A 17930-nucleotide genomic window follows, 5' to 3' on the forward strand; every position below is an offset into this window, starting at 1 on the left:
TTTCTGGCCTGAAATCCGTACTACACCTCTTTGGATTTGCCTCCTCCTCCAAGTTGATTTTTATAAATGATAGTGTCCCTGGTCATTTCTGATATTCTTGGTCTGCTCTTGAGTCATAAATAGCAATCTTGATGTTTGCCAGTTATTTGTGAAAGAACTGTTTCATCAATATATGGTTATTTAAAAATTAAAAATCAGATCAAAAATGAAAAACAGCTACATATCTGTTTATATGTGATGAATTTGCAGGTTAACTTCTCCTTGATTTAAAAATACTCAAGGGTGCCTGGGTGGCTCAGTTGGTTAAGCAACTGCCTTCGGCTCAGGTCATGATCCTGGAGTCCCGGGATCGAATCCTGCATCAGGCTCCCTGCTCGTCAGGGAGTCTGCTTCTCCCTCTGACCCAGCCCCCTCTCATGCTCTCTCTCTCTCTCTCTCATTCTCTCTCTCAAATAAATAAATAAAATCTTTTAAAAAAAAAATAAAAATAAAAATATTCAAACAGTGACCACATTTTGTCAATATATCGCCAGTATGCACTTAATCACAAGTAAAGAGTAGGCCAGTGTGACTGGTTATTTATGGTCTTATTGCTGTGTGCACTGAAAGCTTATTGAGACTCTAAGAAGCTCTATTAGCTAATAATAAGTTACATGTATTCATAAACATTTCAGGCATCTTAGGAGAATTTTGTGATTCCTTTCAGTATCTATTTAGCAACTCCAGTACAGAAGGGATCGGTGACATTTTTTTTTTGTTTGTTTTTACTGAGTTAATTCAGTTCACCTAGCCTAGGCAGTTAACTGTATTTATCATTACATGGGCTATGGAGGTCTGAACGCAATATGTGAGTTATTTTCTAGAGAAAAAGTTTCTACAGTAAAAGACTCTTCAACCTAAGGAAAAGCACTTAAACTAATAATGTACAATATAGCCAAGACTATCCTTATTAGAGGAATTTATTCTTTCAAAAAATATTCACTGAGTGTTTATCATGTGTCCCCATTGTGCTCAGCTCTGTGGATGGAAAGACAAACAAGACACAGGTTATTGTCCTCAGGGAGCTTAACAGTGGAAATGAGACATTCATATACAGAAACATAGTACAAAACAAAATGTGATAAAGAGCTACAAAATTTCAGAGTGGGATTCATCAGGAGGGCTTCATGTGTGGGTTGATCCACTGAGAACTTAGATGAATGGATGTATAGTCAGGTGGGGCATAGTTGGGGCTTTCCAAGGGAAGGCACAGAAGCAAAGACAACAAGGCACAGGAGTGCGGGGAATGCTCAGAGTGTATATGGTGCTTGGGGCGGGAGGGCAGAGCATGCTGCTGGCACATTGGCAGGACACAAATACTGGGCTGAAGAGTTTTTAACACTTAATAAATTAGGCAACAGGAAGTTGTTGAAGGTTTCTCACAGAAACATTTCCATGAGAGCTGTGCATTAATTAGATTAGTCTCACAGGGGTGGTTGGGATAGATTAGGGTGAAGGTGACCTAGGTAAAAACCAGATGGAAGGTTGTTAATAGCCTAGGTGAGAGGTCATGATGCCCTGCACTGGGCAAGGCAGTGGGGAAGAAAAGGAGGAAAGGGACTCTGAGGCTATAAAATTAGGATCCACAGGGGTGATTCGGATGCTCTGAGTCTGAGCAACCACCAGTGATGCGGTGAAGGTGCACAGTGAGTCAGGAGACGAACCTTTTTTCTTTCTTTCTTTCTTTTTTTTTTGATTTTATTTTATTATGTTATGTTAGTCACCATATATTACTTCATTGGTTTTTGATGTACTGTCCCGTGATTCATTGTTTGCGTATAACACCCAGGGCTCCATGCAGTACGTGCCCTCCTTAATACCCATCACCAGGCTAACCCATCCCCCCGCCCCCTCCCCTCTAGAACCCTCAGTTTGTTTCTCAGAGTCCATCGTCTCTCATGGTTCGTTTCCCCCTCCGATTTCCCCCCTTCATTTTTCCCTTCCTACTATCTTCTTTTTTTTTTTTTAACATATATTATTTGTTTCAGAGGTACAGGTCTATGATTCAACAGTCTTGCACAATTCACAGCGCTCACCATAGCACATACCCTCCCCAATGTCTATCACCCAGCCACCGCATCCCTCCCAACTCCCACCACTCCAGCAACCCTCAGTTTGTTTCCTGAGATTAAGAGTCTCTTATGGTTTGTCTCCCTCTCTGGTTTCATCTGGTTTCATTTTTTTCCTCCCTTTCCCTATGGTCCTCTGTCTTGTTTCTCGAATTCCTCATATCAGTGAGATCATAGGATACTTGTCTTTCTCTGATTGACTACTTTCACTTAGCATGATACCCTCTAGTTCCATCCACGTCATTGCAAATGGCAAGATTTCATTTTTTGATGGCTGCATAATATTCCATATATATATATATATATACACACACACACACACACACACCACATTTTCTTTATCCATTCATCTGTTGATGGACATCTTGGCTTTTTCCATAGTTTGGCTATCGTGGACATTGCTGCTATAAACATTGGAGTGCACGTACCCCTTTAGATCACTACATTTGTAACTTTGGGGTAAATACCCAGTAGTGCAATTGCTGGGTTGTAGGGTAGCTCTATTTTCAACTTTTTGAGGAACCTCCATACTGTTTTCCAGAGTGGTTGCACCAGCTTGCATTCCCACCAACAGTGTAGGAGGGTTCCCCTTTCTCTGCATCCCCGCCAACATCTGTTGTCTCCTGACTTGTTCATTTTAGCCATTCTGACTGGTGTGAGGTGGTATCTCATTGAGGTTTTGATTTGGATTTCCCTGATGCCGAATGATGTTGAGCACTTTTTCATGTGTCTGTTGGCCATTTGGATGTCTTCTTTGCAAAAATGTCTGTTCATGTCTTCTGCCCATTTCTTGATTGGATCATCTGTTCTTTGGGTGTTGAGTTTGATAAGTTCTTTATAGATTTTGGATACTAGCCCTTTATCTGATATGTCATTTGCAAATATCTTCTCCCATTCTGTCTGTTGTCTTTTGGTTTTGTGGACTGTTTCCTTTGCTGTGCAAAAGCTTTTTATCTCAATGAAGATCCAATAGTTCATTTTTGCCCTTGCTTCCCTTGCCTTTGGCGATGTTTCTAGGAAGAAGTTGCTGCGGCTGAGGTCGAAGAGGTTGCTGCCTATGTTCTCCTCTAGGATTCTGATGGACTCCTGTCTCACATTTAGGTCTTTCATCCATTTTGAGTCTATTTTTGTGTGTGGTGTAAGGAAATAGTCCAGTTTCATTCTTCTGCATGTGGTTGCCAGTTTTCCCAACACCATTTTTTGAAGAGACTGTCTTTTTTCTATTGGACATTCTTTCCTGCTTTGTCGAAGATTAGTTGACCATAGAGTTGAGGGTCCATTTCTGGGCTCTCCATTCTGTTCCATTGATCTATGTGTCTGTTTTTGTGCCAGTACCATACTGTCTTGATGACAGCTTTGTAATAGAGCTTGAGTTCCGGAATTGTGATGCCACCAGCTTTGCTTTTCTTTCTCAACATTCCTCTGGCTATTTGGGGTCTTTTCTGGTTCCATACAAATTTTAAGATTATTTAGGAGACAATCCTTTTAATCCAGCTTCCATGTCTACCTTGCTTTGTGGTCTTGGGAAACTGACCTCACCTGGCTGAATTTCAGTTCTTTTATCTGTAAGTGAGTGGTATCCATAACTTAGCTTAACAGTATTTGTAGGGGAAAAAAACCTTTGAAACAATATTAATTTTGACATTGAGAATCTCCAGTTCAATTATTTGATGTAAAGTTGATCTCTAGCCTTTCCTCTGTTTTTCTGTTTCCTGTCTCGTACTTTTTCTTAGAACTGCCTCTAGGAGATGACCCAGCAAACTAGCAAGAATCTCACAGGCTTAAGAGTCAAGTTGATAGGTAATTATCACTTTCCCCTCTTTATCCTCTTTTCTCCATTCTTCACTCCTCCCAACTCTCACAGTCCATGAAGTAGGCATGTGAATTGAGAGTAGGACATGGGAGTAGCACTCTGCTCTAGGGATGAACCAGAAAATTTTAGTCTGCTCCCAAATCATTCACAGAGTCTGAAAGATAGGGAAGATTCTGAAACTGAATCAGATTTGAGGTCAACTTCAAGTCTCTGGGAGTTGGAGTGGATCTGTGCCTCCACAGAGTCATGAAAACCAGATTAGTCTCCTGAAGGAGTCCTAGATTATATGGGAGTGATGGACAACCATCTCCCCTTCCCAAACCCCCACCCACCACAACTAGGATGGGGGTTGAAACCAACTGGGGCAATTACACAGGGAGTTGATTTGTTGGAAGCTCCAATTGCCCTTCATTCCCAAGTCCTACTAAACTAGGGCAGGGTTATGTTTATACAACTGAGAAGCTGTAGCAAAACCACCAGTGCTCTTACCTCCTGGAGGACCAGCAGTTTCCCAAACCCCAGATAAGTCAGAGGAAGCAAGATGGATCTGTTAAGAACCTAACTACATGCCTAACAGCAGACTCAGTATTAAGGCATGATAACAGAAAGAGAAGACTTTTGACCTCTTTCGACCTCTAGCTACCAGGCCAAATGGACCCAGACTTCAGGAAACAGAGCACAGGAATGAAATGAAATGTGGGTTTCAGTGTCTTCATCTTAGGAAGGAAGAAAAGAGCGTTCTAAAATCTGTTACTTTTAGTACTATGGTTAACACTTGAACAATAACTTATATGTGGATTTTTTTACAGTACAGTACTGTAAGTGTACTTTCTCCTCCTTATAATCTTCTTAATAACATTTTCTTTTCTCTCACTTACTTTATCCTAAGAATATAGTATATAATACATGTAACATAAAAATATATGTTAATTGACTGTTTATGTTATCAGTAAGGCTTCTGGTCAACAGTAGGATATTAGTAGTTAAATTTGGGGGGAGTCAAAAATTATATGAAGATTTTCAACTGCACAGGGGGTCAGCACCCTTACCTCCAGGTTGTTCAAGGGTCAACTGTGTACTGCCACAACAAACATAAAAAATATGTACAGAGTATTAATCACTTCTTATAATAACTCTCTTTAATAGGTATTATAATTTCCATTGAGTCAACCGTGTAGCTCAGCAAAGTGATTGCCTTGTCATATGGCTGCTAGTTGTGAAGCAGATTCAGAGACACATCTTTTGCCTACAGAGCCCATGACCTCACCCACTAAGCTGTACTACACCCATGCTCTACAGCACACTTAGAATTTTCAGCAATGTTGTAAATGTTCTCTATCTGTACTATGTAACTTCTAGCCTCAGGTGGCTATTGAGTACTTGAAATGTGTATAATGCAACTTGGGATCTGAGTTTTAAATTTTATGTAGTAACAACCATACGTGGCTAGTGGTTACCATACCAGAAAACCAGCTCTAGAATATGTGATATAAAAAAATCTTGGAAGAAAATTGGAGTGTATTTAAAGGATTCTCCAGCAGGAACAGGGTCCCCTTCTTTTAGTGGATTTTATACTTCCTGATCAGAGTGATATGAACTTCTAACCCCAGAATAGTTACAAGAGCATCAACTTTTCATCCTAACCTGCAAAACAAGAGAGACCATTCTGGGAGTAGGAGGCATTAGAAGAGTCCCAGGGAATCAGTGTCAGGAGTGCTAACTTTCCTGAGGATTCCAGAATGTTCTTAGCATTTCATTTACCCATGTTCTCTTTGTCTCTTTAGCACAGGTAATTGCAAATACTGGTACTTGAAAATAATCAACGCTTAGCTCAAGAAGCTAGTCGTTCATCAGACAGAGCATCAGACTTATGGTCAAATGGAAAGTGGAGCGAAAAAGAAGTAAAAAGTTGATACAGTTTGAAGCAAAGCAGTGAGGCAGAGAGAATGCAGTCCTCCTGGAAGGAAGAGAAAACAAAAGGCACTAGAATGCTGATCTTGCTTCTGGCTCAACATCTAAGGTAGAGAGGAAGGAGAATGCTTCCTTTTTGTACCCACTGGAAGTGAGAAAGTTGGTGGATGACTAAGTCATTAAAACAGGGAAAGAACGGCAGATGCTGTGGATGTGGAGGCAGAGAATTAGGGACTGCTTAAGAAGGAAGTTTAGTTAGCCTGGAACACTAGGGCATGAGTGAACCAGGACTTTCAGGTCAACTCCAGCCCCAGTTACATCTCTTGAAAAATCACTTTAATTCCAGGCCAAACAAAGACCAGTGCTTAATACTGTGCTGACCAGATCCTCTTAAACTAAGACAGTGAGGTTATTAATTCTTTCCTGTAGTATCCATTGATCCATCCATCTATCCATCCATCCATCCATCCATGCATCTTTCTCTCTCTCCCTCCCTCCCTCCATTAGTGAGAACACTAATACATGACCAGTGGGGAGAAAGCAGCACTTCATTCAGGATTTAGATGAGCTGGTGTTCAAGAGCCAGGCTCTGTTGATCAGTCCTGCTATATGTAACCCCTCTGACCACAGGAGACATATGTACACTATGTTATTTCTTTTGGTATCCTGGGGCTCAGGGTGTGATATAGAAAAGCATTTTTCTAACCGACTTTACAAGTTACTTGAAAAAAATATAACCCAGAACTCTTTCCAGTAGAAGGATTCTTGCACTCTTTTTACACCAAGAACTCAATTCATGATATCTATACAATACTTAACTTTTTTTTTTCTGCCTACATTGTCAGTCTCTTCAATTTAGCTGTCTATCTGGCAACAGGCAGCTTGTATATGTGATTTAAATTTTTTTTTAATGAAAAGAAACATTTTACAAAATCTAAAATCAAAGAGAAATGAATTAACTTGAAAAGGACTTTCCAAATCTAACACTATGGCATTTCTTTCATTAGATAGCTTACAAACTTCTGGCTGTAAGCTTTTCTTCTTGATAATTACTCCTCCAAATCTGTTGTTTGTAAATTTTAATTCATCATAAATATCTCTGAGGATATGTTAGAAATTAACATATTTTACTTTTCTCTGAACATTTCCTAGTATAATTCACATGCCAGAAATGAATAGTGACAGTCCCAACAAGTAGCAAATGCTTTAGCCTAAGACCTTCCCAATGGTCGTGTCTGAACTCCCGGCCCTTCTTGACTCCACCCTCAACACCCACAACCCGCCTCACCATCCCTCCACCTCAGCCTTCTTATTGATTTTTCTGAATTCACTCTTGCTTTCTGCAATCTGTTTCTCATATGTCACTCCCTATTTAAATCCCACTAGTGGTCCAATTACCCGTGGGATAAAAACATTAATCCTCACTGTGGTCTCTAAGGCCTGACATGATCTGGCTCCTACCTACCTCTTTGACCTAACTGTCCAATTGAAATAAGATGTGGTTGACAAATATGAGACATATATATAATTTTAAATTTCTAGTAGCCACATTAAAAACCAGAAACAAATGATATTGATGTTATTAATATATTTCATTTAACACCCCTACAATATAAATGATTATTTCAACATGTAATCAATATTTTAAAAAATGAGATTTCTGTGAATATAATTTTACTTTCTCCTTTCCAATCAGGAGGTCTTTTACTTCATTTTTCTTGCCTTATTGTACTGGCTAAAAACCTCAGAATGGACATCCTTGCTTTGTTCCTGATCTTGGGAGAAAAGCATTCATACTATTAAGTATAATATTAAGTGTGTGTTTTTCATGGAAAGCCCTTTATCAGGTTGAAGAAGTTCCCTTCCCTTCCAAGTTTGCTGATAGTTTTCAAAATCAGGAATGATGCTGAATTTCGTCAAATGCTTTTTCTTTAACTACGAAATGATCATGTTGTTACTCTTCTTTAGCCTGTTTACTATGATGAGTTATGTTGATTTTTGAATGTTGAACCAGTCTTGTATTCTTGGAATAAATTCCATTTGGTCATGATGTATTTTCCTTTTTATGAATTGTTGGATTTAATTGGCTAAAATTTTGTTTAAATTTTTTGCATCTATTTTCATGAAGGATACTGACCTGTAGTTTTCTTTTTTCATAATGTCTTTGTGTGGCTTTGGGATCAGGATAATGTTGGCTTCATAGACTAAGTTGGACAGCTTTCCCTCTTCTCCAATTTTCTGAAAGTCTGCATATACTTGGTATTATTTCTTCCTTAATTATTTGGTAGAATTCACCACAGAAGCCGTCTGGGCCTGGTGTTTTCTTTTTGAGAAAAATATATGAGTTAATACATGTAAAGTAACTGGAACTGTGCTTGGCTTATAGGAAGTGCTGTTAGCTGTTATTTTTAAAAATGCATCTTATATTTTCAGTTAAAACTTATAAATGTTTATGACAGAAATTAGAAAATATTTTAGAATTTTAAAGAAGAAAAAAATCACAGTAATGCTACTATCTAAAGATCACTATTAATATTTTAATGTATTCTTCAGTCTTTTCTACAGATAATGCTTGTTTATATTGTTATTGTTTATATTGACCTGTACCCAATTTATTAAATTAGCATTTGATGAACATTTCCCATGTCAATAGTTCTTAATAAGTATGATTTACAAAGGTTATATATACTCCCTTAAATGGTCATACCATAATTTATTTAACTATCATTTTGTATTTTTAGGATTGTTCTACTTTTCCTCCACAGTAGATCCAAGCATCTCTTTCCTGCACTTCCATATAGACTTGTATAAACACACATGCAAACCCTCAGAATATTACCCCCAGGCCTTCCCTTTATGGTACTGATCGCGTACACTGATAACAGTTAATGTTTATAGTGTGTTTACTATGTACCAGGCACTGTACTAAGGGCTTTACAAGTCACATCTCAATTAAAAGTAGGTACCATTTTATCACTCCTATTTAACAAACGAGGAAACTGAAGCACCAAGATGTCAAGCAACTTGCCCAATATCACCCAGGTAGGGAATGTGAAAGCCAAGAAAGGCCACTGGATTTCACAGCCCCCATGACTAACTACTGTGCAACAGTGCCTCTCAGCTTGTACCTTTAGACTTTTGATATGAATTCCATTCCACACCTGAGTTGCTAATCCTGAGATGTTGTTTGAGTTCTTGCCCAACTCCGTGCCCTGCCCACGTGCTCTCCACCTGAATTTTGGGAGCATTCCTTCCGCTTATTATACATTTCTTGCTCTTATAGTCATTTATAATTTTACTGCTAGCTCCTCCAGTCAGCCAGTTAGAGCATTCATAATCTCAACTGGAAACTGGGACATATCATCTGATAAAAGGAGTCCTTTTCCTACTTTGTAAATTTGTTTTCATGAAAATAATGATATGCTTTAAATGAATCACTATACACTCAATTTAAAGACTTTATTGAAAAGAGTAAAATGAGATAAAAATGGAGACTGCCCTAGAAAAGGAAAGATATACCAATAAAATGCAGCGGGTTGTACACGCTGGTAACAAAAAATGTACAGGTTGCCCAGAACACTAAAAGGAACAGGAGATAAAAGAATTGTCATTTATTAATTGTAATCATCAAAAAAGGTAGTATTTCTGCCTTTGTCTTTGAAAATGTATGTATTGTGTTGAGAACTGCAGTATGGTTTCAACAGCTTTTTAATGGCTATATTCTAGTAAATCAGGATAGGAAGAATTTACTACCAGAAAAGCCTTTGTGTGTGTTCTGCTCAATTTCTGAATCTTTTAGTGAGAGTGTATTTGTTTTGTTTTTGTCTTGTCTTTAACGAAATAGACTATGCTCAATAAACAGATCTCTCTCTCTTTATTTTCCATTTAGTTCCTTTCCAGTGCTGGTCCCAATTCTCCACAGTTACTTCCCAGGAGGAAAATGGCATTAGAACCCTCCTTCAGAAGCAAGCCTCTGGGTTTAAGGCCCCTGTCCACTTCCTCGCCGCTCTTCCTGTACCCCTTGCTTTATCCTATCCTAATAGATCTGCCCACAGCTGGGCACCCCACTGAACTCAGATGACATGAAGCAGAATAGTTCTCGCTTCCTCGGCTCAACATAAGTTTAAGGTAGCCAGCGTCCCTTTCCAAGTTCTGTGTTTTTTTGTGTTGTTTTGTTTTTCTGTCCGTTCCCCCTAAATATGGGCAGTTTAGTATCGGATGGGTCTCTGGAAGTGCAGCGATCAATCACAAATCACAAAGAGAGTGGCAACAGATGTAACTGCAATCCGTAGCTATTTTTGGACAGAAAAAGAACCAATTTCGTCAACTTCCCAGCGTAAATGGGTCTAAGATTTTTAAGTTGCGAGAATAAACTCTGTCAGCACCCATTATCCCTTGTCTGGGAAGTTTTAGGGAAGTTCTAGCTCGTCCCATCTCTCGCTTGCCCGGTGGCTGACTTCAAGTTCTACCTCGAGTTGAATGAGAATCGAAAGAAAAACTGCCACCAGGGAAGAGGAAAAAGCTGGAGGATGCGGGCATCGATCCCGCTACCTCTCGCATGCTAAGCGAGCGCTCTACCATTTGAGCTAATCCCCCACCGCTGGGCAGGGCCGGTTATCTCTTCCTCTAGAGAGAGGTCAGAGCACTTAGAAACGGAAACTATTTTTCTTGATCATGTTCTTGATCTTGCCTTACAGCTAAGCCCAAAGTAACAAAAGCAACAACTCCTCTCCTTCGAGCCGGAATCGAACCAGCGACCTAAGGATGGCCACGGACACAGCGCCTACAGTCCTCCGCTCTTCCAGCTGAGCTATCGAAGGAAGTGGGATAGCAGCCTCTCGACTTTCCTTTATAATTTTTACTTTCTAAGCTTTGTGTGCTTTGTACCGCGTGTCTTTCATGACTCCCAGGTTTGCTGACCATAAGATATCCTTCTAGCGAAACCCCCGTCTCCTCACGGCAGCTGGAACAAGCGCCCGCGTTGCCCACCCGCCACGGAGCTCTGAGGAAAAGGGCAGACGGCTGGCTCGGGACTGTCCTCTGTGCGCTCAGGGGCCTCGCGAAACGCCGAAGACGATTTAGAGACAAGCAGAAGGCCGTGACCCGGCAGCCGCCCCGCCGAGCGCAGATTCACTTCGGCGTTTGTTACTAGGACCGCACGTTGGGGGGATTCACAAAAGATTTTACACGGGGGATACTGCCGTAGGCCAAAACTGCGGCGAAAGTGCAAGCACTTCCAATTGCTCGTTGGAACGTTATGTGTATTAGGGAAGGGGCCCGTGGAACGGGCCGTAAATCATACAAAGTTGGTATTAAAAAAGAAAAAAAACAAAACAGTCTCCTTCGAGCCGGAATCGAACCAGCGACCTAAGGATGTCTCTTGCCAAAGAGATCAACTACAGTCCTCCGCTCTACCAGCTGAGCTATCGAAGGGACGGGCAAACCTTCCCTGCCCTTTGAGATTCAAAGTCAAAAACCCGGGCAAGTCCAGCCGCGGGTTAGAAGTCGAATAGAGCATGCGTAAGTGGGGAACGGGGAGGGGAAGGGAGTAAATGCCTGTGTATTGTTTCACGCGTGCGCAGAAAGACAACCCGGCTTCCCCTCCTGGGGTCCGGACCCACAGGGGAATGGGGCCCTCCCCCTCTTGTGTTCAGGGTTGGTGGTGCTGAGACTCAGAGAATCCGAGGCCTCGTTCCTTTACTTTTCCTTTACTACCCCACATTGGGGATGGCTGTCGAGTGTGGCCTTACCACTCTGTAATCTGTACATTCCCTCAGTTTCTCTGTATGAGGAGGGCCAGTGGCGCAATGGATAACGCGTCTGACTACGGATCAGAAGATTGTAGGTTCGACTCCTGCCTGGCTCGGATTTTTGTCACAATAGATTTTAAAACCAAAGACTATTACTTCTTTAGGGTTCTTTAAATCACAAATGCTAAGAATGTTTTACCGCACTTTGAACTCAGAAAGCTGTTGCGCGTCGTTTCCAGTACCACCCCGTCGAACTCTCGAGCACTAACGAGACGCTGCGGCCCCCTCTGGAGGGCCGCGCTGAGGAAAGCTGGGGGTGAGCCGCTCAGGGGCTCCAGGTACGAGGCCATGTGAGGGAGCCGGGAAGGGGAGCCAGCAGTCCCCGTGACGAAGCGGGTTGAAATCCCAAGGCTGCTTCTGCTTCAGCTTCCTTCTTCGGGTCTTCTAAGACAGCTGAAGACTTAAGTCACTGAGTCACTAGAGAAAGTGCCCACGCACACCCCCGACATTGCAGAGGAAAGAAAGTTACAGTGTCTTTTTGATCCGGTTCCTGTTTTACGTTTCATCTTAACAAGGGTCCTGAGCCTCTCCTCGGTTGTAAACACAGCGTAAAAACCATCTAGTGACTTGGGTTCTGCCCTCAAGGGTCTTTGAACCAACAGGATGTAATGTGGGTTTGAACGAATTGAGTTTTTATTTTGAAGTTATTGGTCTTATTTGTGGCGAGTAGTTTAGAATTATCTCTTAACTCTCCCCAGGTAAGACAGCAATTCCCCAAAGTAAAAGCTTTAATAAAATGTGAAATTGGGGAAGAGATAAATTAGGGAAGAGAAAATGTGGAGTTAGGGGAAAGTGGGAAAGCAGCTTCCTAAGGCTATACAAACGGTTAAAGGAAGCTAAAAATTGGGGGGTCAGGGGACACAAGTACAGACCGTTTGAACAAAATGATGGTGGGTTTTGTTTTTCCTAGTGAAGGTAACAAGCTGACATATGTTTAAAATAACATAGTGTTTCTTTCTGAGAGTTAAAAAAATTACCTGTGTGGGAAGTTGGGGACGTATGTTGCACCCTTTCCCCCAGGTTTGTTGATAGAACCTTGAAAATTAGGCCACAAGGAAAGAGCCTCCATTTTATTCCTACTTTCTCCTCATTTTACAAATAAGGGGTTTATTATTTGCTGAGGTCAAGGTCATGGCCATCATTGCCCTGTGGGAAAAACTGGCTTCCTGGTCTATCCCCTTCTTGCACTTTTTCCCCAGCAGCCAGCCAGAGTAACACCCTCCAAGAGGGCCAAGATGGTGGATGATTTCTGACTCTCTTACTGTGACAGAAATTCACACAGAGCTAATGTAAATCAGAGACATTTATTGTAAGGTACAGGGGTGTCCCAGGGAAAACAAGAAGGAAATGAAACTGGGCTTCCTTAAGGTTTTTCTCTCAGTGCCTCTCTGTGCTTCACTATATTTTTCTAGTGCTCACAGTTGGCAGCATGGTGCTACCCCCCAAATTCCTGATGGTTCCCCCCCAAATTCCTGATGGTTTTCTCCTCACAACCTATTGCGATAGATCAAATGTCTGTATCTCTCCCTGCCACACACCCAAATTCATGTTGAAAATCTAATGCCCAAGGTGATGGTATTAGGAGGTTGGGCCTTTGAAGGGTAATTAGGACATAGAGGTGGAGAGTGCTCTTAGAGGCGCCTGCGAAATCCCTCCTCCCCCCACTGTGTGTGGGCACAGTGAGAAAGAAGTTCAGCAGTTTGCAACCTTGGAAGAAGGTCTTCACCAGAACCTGATCATGCTGGCACCCTGGTCTTGGATTTCCAGCCTCCAAAACTGTGAGAAACAAAATATCTATTGTTTATAAGCTACCCAGTCTGTGGTATGTTGTTACAGCAGCCTAAATAGACTAAGATGTCTATCAACCAGAGACTCACTTCTCTTTCTCAATCCTGACTGCAAAACTCTTCACTGTCTGGCCTCAGTTAGATGCTCACCCTTGGTCCCCAAACTGTGTCCAGGGGTCAGGATTACATGCAGCCATCAGGGCTGGCTCACCTATAGCCATATAGGTGGGTACATATGATTGCCCTCCTTCCTGGGATTCCAGTGAAGAGCTAATAAAAACAAAAAGAAAAAAAAGTCTATGCAGCATGAGAGACAAAAGTAGTTGCAATGAGCAAACCTGAGATTTTAAATAATTTCTGGGATGTGGAATACGAATGAGGTTGTGTAGACCCATAACCCAGAATGGAGGAAAACACAGCTCAGAGTGCACATTCTAGAAGCTAGCAGACAAAACTACTCTCCCCATGGAGCTCGCAAGAGGCTCCACGTACAGAGGCAACAGCACAAAGGTCAGAGGCCCACAACATTTTGCAGCTGCTGCTGCATTTGTCCCAGGTGGAGCTGCCTGGAGAACTGCTTAAGCAGAGTAGATTAGCCTGGGGAGAGCCCAGGTGGTGACTACAGGGCTGAGGAGATAGGCAGAGTAGAGCCTAATAATAACAGACATGGAGAGAAAGAAAGGCCACCTCACCCGGCTCTCAGATAGCAACTCTCCTTGAGTTAGTAGTTTGGGGGATTGGAGGGCAGCATGGCTATTTCCTCCAGTGCACCATTAATGTAAAAGCCTGTGTGTCCGCAGGACCAGCCATTTTACAGACACAAATCAGTGTAGTCCTTTATTCATGAATATGAACAAAAGTCTACCAGACATGAGAAGAAACAACTTAAAAAAGAAAGTCCAAGATAAACACACAGCAACTGATTCAAGAGGAAACAGATAATGCAAGGAATAGTACAGAACCGTTTTTTGAATTGATATTAAAAAAGGAGCAATGAGAAAACAGTTGACTTCTTGAAAACTAAAAGTTTGCCAAAGTGAAAAATAACATATTGGTCATGGCTAAAGATAAATTTGGAGATATAAAAGATAGAAGGGAAAATACCTCCCAGGAAACAAAAATATAGAGAGCAGAAAATATAAAAGCATGGGGGATAGGCCCAGAAGACACAAGGCTTTAGAGTTCCAGAAAGAGAAATAACAGAAAATGCGTGGGAAGGTGTGGAAGAAAGACATTAGTCATCAGATCAAAAGTGCCATCCAAATATAATGAATAAAAGAAACCATGCCTGGACAGCCTAGTGAAATGTAAAAGCATTGAGGATAAAGATGAACTCCTAAAGGTTTTCAGAGATGGGGATAACAACAACAACAACAAAACCAGGCTAACTACAAAGGAAAGAGAATCCGATTATAATCAGACCTCTTCTCAGCAATACTGGATGCTAGAACACAGTAGAGCAAGACCTTTGAAGTTCTGTGGGGAAATAATTTTGAGCCCAGAATTGTATAATCAATCAAAGTAACGATCACCTATGAGAACAAATAGGTCACACTTGTGAGTGTCATAAAATTTAAATCTTTTTAAAATTTAAATCTTTTAAATTCTTTTCTGAAACAAAAACTAAACATTACTTGAAGATGTTATACTGATGATGCTCTCCAGGAAGCAAAAGCTGACACAGAACCAGAGTATAGAATTATAATGGGGAGTAATGTCCTGTGAATGGAAAAGGGGAGGACACAGTATTATGTAGTATTAGGACACAGCAATGCAGACCTGATAGTCTCTGCCTTGGTACCTGCAGAACAAAGATTTCCCTTTAGAGGAGTCCTGAGTTGGATAGGAATGACAAGGTTTTCATACAATCACTTTGCTCGGTCATTGGCCAAAGGCTGAAAACTTCCTCTGGAAAGCTGAGGTGGACCCTAAAGGAGTTAACACCTGGAGGCTCTCAGTTAACCATCTTCCCTGAAGCTGGGCAGTTCCTTCTTGAAAGGCAACCTGGCAATCTAGCAGCAAATCTCTGTCTGCCACAGATGTACTTCAGCGCAGCGACAACAACAACAAAGAGCGATGGGGGGGGGGGGGAGAAAAGGATGCAAGAAAGAGGAGAACATAGGATTTAAGGAAAAAGGGAACTGACCGAGGAACTCAAATCCCAGGTTGGCAGTGATGCAGCAGGCCAAGAAAGCAATCAAGACAAATTAGGAAAAGACAAGAAGGGTCAGAGAGCTCTGTGAAGATGATCTTTCAAGAAGAAAGTGGATTCTTTCATAATAGTAATGTCATTAAGGACCAGGAAGACTTTAGAGATACTGTAAAACATGTCATTTTTGCAAGCCAAAGATAATTAGAAAATTTTGAAAAAAAAATTACAAAGAGCTTTATAAAGAATTCATGGTCCAAATATAAAGCAATCTAAAATGTGGTACAATTTTGAGAGATTGATGGCATATATTACGGACTGATTTTCCCCTAACCCTCTCCAAATTCTAATACTGAAGCCCTAACCCCCAGTACCTCAGAATGTGACTATATTTGGAGATAGGGACTTTTAAAATGGTAACTAGATTTAAATGAGGTCATTAGGGTGGGCCCTTATCCAGTGTGACTAGTGTTCTTATAAGAAGAGACTAGGACACAGAGAGAAACACCAGACATGTGCATGCATAGAGAGACAACCATGTGAACACACACCAAGAAGGTGGCCATCTGCAAGCCAAGGAGAGAGGCCTCAGAAGAAATCAAACCTGCTGAAACTTTGATCTTGGACTTCTAGCCTCCACAACTGTGAGAAAATACATTTCTGTTGTTTAAGCCACCCAGTCTATGGTATTTTTTGAGGCAAACCTAGGAAACTAAGACAGAATTGGTGAGGAAAAAGAAATTTGCTTTCTTTTTTGCATTCTTTGGTATTGTTTACCTTTTTGTTTAACTATATGCAAGTTATTTTATATAACGTGTGGGGCAGACAGTTTCATAATTGTCATCTAATAAAAATTGCTTAGAAGTGAAGGAACTGATGACCAAAGACATGAAATGACTTAGGTTCAGGCACAGAGCTGAGTAATGGCAGATGAGAAATCAGATCTCCTAAGTCACCAGCTAGGATTCTCCTTAGTGCTACTTGGTCTCCCTGTCCTCAACTGTATGCTTGAGTTAGACTGGACTGCTGGGCTTCTTCCTAGGAGGAAGGAGGTTGAAAGGCAGTTTCTGATGTTAGGCAAGGTTAGACAATGACCAGGACATTCTGGGAGTAGCAGTGTTCCATTTATTAAAGGGAGCTCTCTTCTTACCTCTAGAACACAAAGATCAAATCCCTAAGATTTGTTAACTAACAGTGGTGCTCCACAAAAGTTATTTATGATACCCTGAGATCTGAAGGAAAAAAAACATTGTTCAACTTGAAAAACACCTTACACATATGCACATGAGAGAACTTTTAAGTTCTTCCTTTCAGTTGAGGAAACCATTCCACAGATCAGGGAGCTCTACCAAGAAATGTTAAATAATTTCTTCAGGATGATTCTCCAGATTGGGGGAGCAGGCCTGAACTCAGGTTTACTTAGTGCTCATCCATGGCCTTCTATAAATGTGTACTATCTCCAAGAAGGATTCCACAAGATTGGAATGAGAACACTTGCTTGTTGTGAGAAACCACAGAGATAACATTTCCAAAGTCAGAAAGGGAACCATTCTGGAGAACTCCAGGGGACATACAGTGGATTTGTGTTATTTGTGGTAGTTAGGTTCTATACAGTCACCACAAACAGTGGTTTAGTGAATCCTGAACCATTGCTCCTAGGGGAAATGCAAGGTTAAGTTCCTGTGGGCCTCTGTTCACAACATTTTTCTTAAGTGATCAGTATGTGTTTTATGTGTTACTGTTTAGATACCTTATTTAAGATATACTATTATGAATGAGCATGAAATAAATTTTAGCAAGTAGGGAAATTTGCAAAATATGGAATCTATGAATAATGAGGATTAATAGTATTATCAGGCCAAACTAAATCTTGAATTACATGATGAATAACTATGTGATCTTAATGAGACTAGCCCTCAGCCCCGTACCTCCATTAAGGAGGTTAATGGGAACCATTTGTACTACAGGCAGATTGCAGGACTGACCCATCCAATTCCCCGGGCTCCATAAGACTTCAAGTTATCTGCAGTCTTTCATACTCAGGAAAAGTAGAACTGTCATATTGTTCATACAGTGTCTTTCCCAGAAGTATGATTTGGGGAGAGGGGGGCTGGGGCTGGGAAAAGATGTTGCAGGGAGATTTGCTTCAGAGATTCATATTTATTCCTTTACTAAACATTTATTCAGTTTCTACTATGTGCCAGGTATGTATGTTCTGGTGCTGGGGACGCAGCAGTAAGCAAAACAGCCACAAATTTCTACTCTGATGGAATACACATTTTGAAGGACAGAAAGACAATAAGTTGACAATAAATGATATATAGTGGGCTCAGCAATGGTGAATGCCAAAGG

At 41.1% G+C, this 17930-nt stretch overlaps 4 non-coding genes across 4 annotated transcripts; 1 reads left to right on the forward strand and 3 right to left on the reverse strand.

The window, feature by feature from the left end:
* Positions 1-10355: 10355 nt before the first annotated feature.
* TRNAA-AGC (transfer RNA alanine (anticodon AGC)) lies at positions 10356-10428 on the reverse strand. Its single transcript has one exon. It is a non-coding gene; the product is annotated as a tRNA-Ala (tRNA).
* A 134-nt stretch (positions 10429-10562) lies between these two features.
* On the reverse strand, positions 10563-10652 carry TRNAY-GUA (transfer RNA tyrosine (anticodon GUA)). The gene is given in 2 exon segments: positions 10563-10598; positions 10616-10652. It is a non-coding gene; the product is annotated as a tRNA-Tyr (tRNA).
* A 519-nt stretch (positions 10653-11171) lies between these two features.
* Positions 11172-11265, reverse strand: TRNAY-GUA (transfer RNA tyrosine (anticodon GUA)). Its single transcript has 2 exons — positions 11229-11265; positions 11172-11207 (listed from the first exon to the last, which is right to left on the reverse strand). It is a non-coding gene; the product is annotated as a tRNA-Tyr (tRNA).
* A 360-nt stretch (positions 11266-11625) lies between these two features.
* On the forward strand, positions 11626-11698 carry TRNAR-ACG (transfer RNA arginine (anticodon ACG)). The gene has a single exon. It is a non-coding gene; the product is annotated as a tRNA-Arg (tRNA).
* The last annotated feature ends 6232 nt before the right edge of the window (positions 11699-17930 follow it).

This window comes from Eumetopias jubatus, unplaced genomic scaffold (assembly GCF_037043125.1).
Source record: "Eumetopias jubatus isolate StellerSeaLion01/CBP00866 unplaced genomic scaffold, mEumJub1_p1.0 scaffold_4, whole genome shotgun sequence".
Taxonomy (NCBI): Eukaryota; Metazoa; Chordata; class Mammalia; order Carnivora; family Otariidae; genus Eumetopias; species Eumetopias jubatus.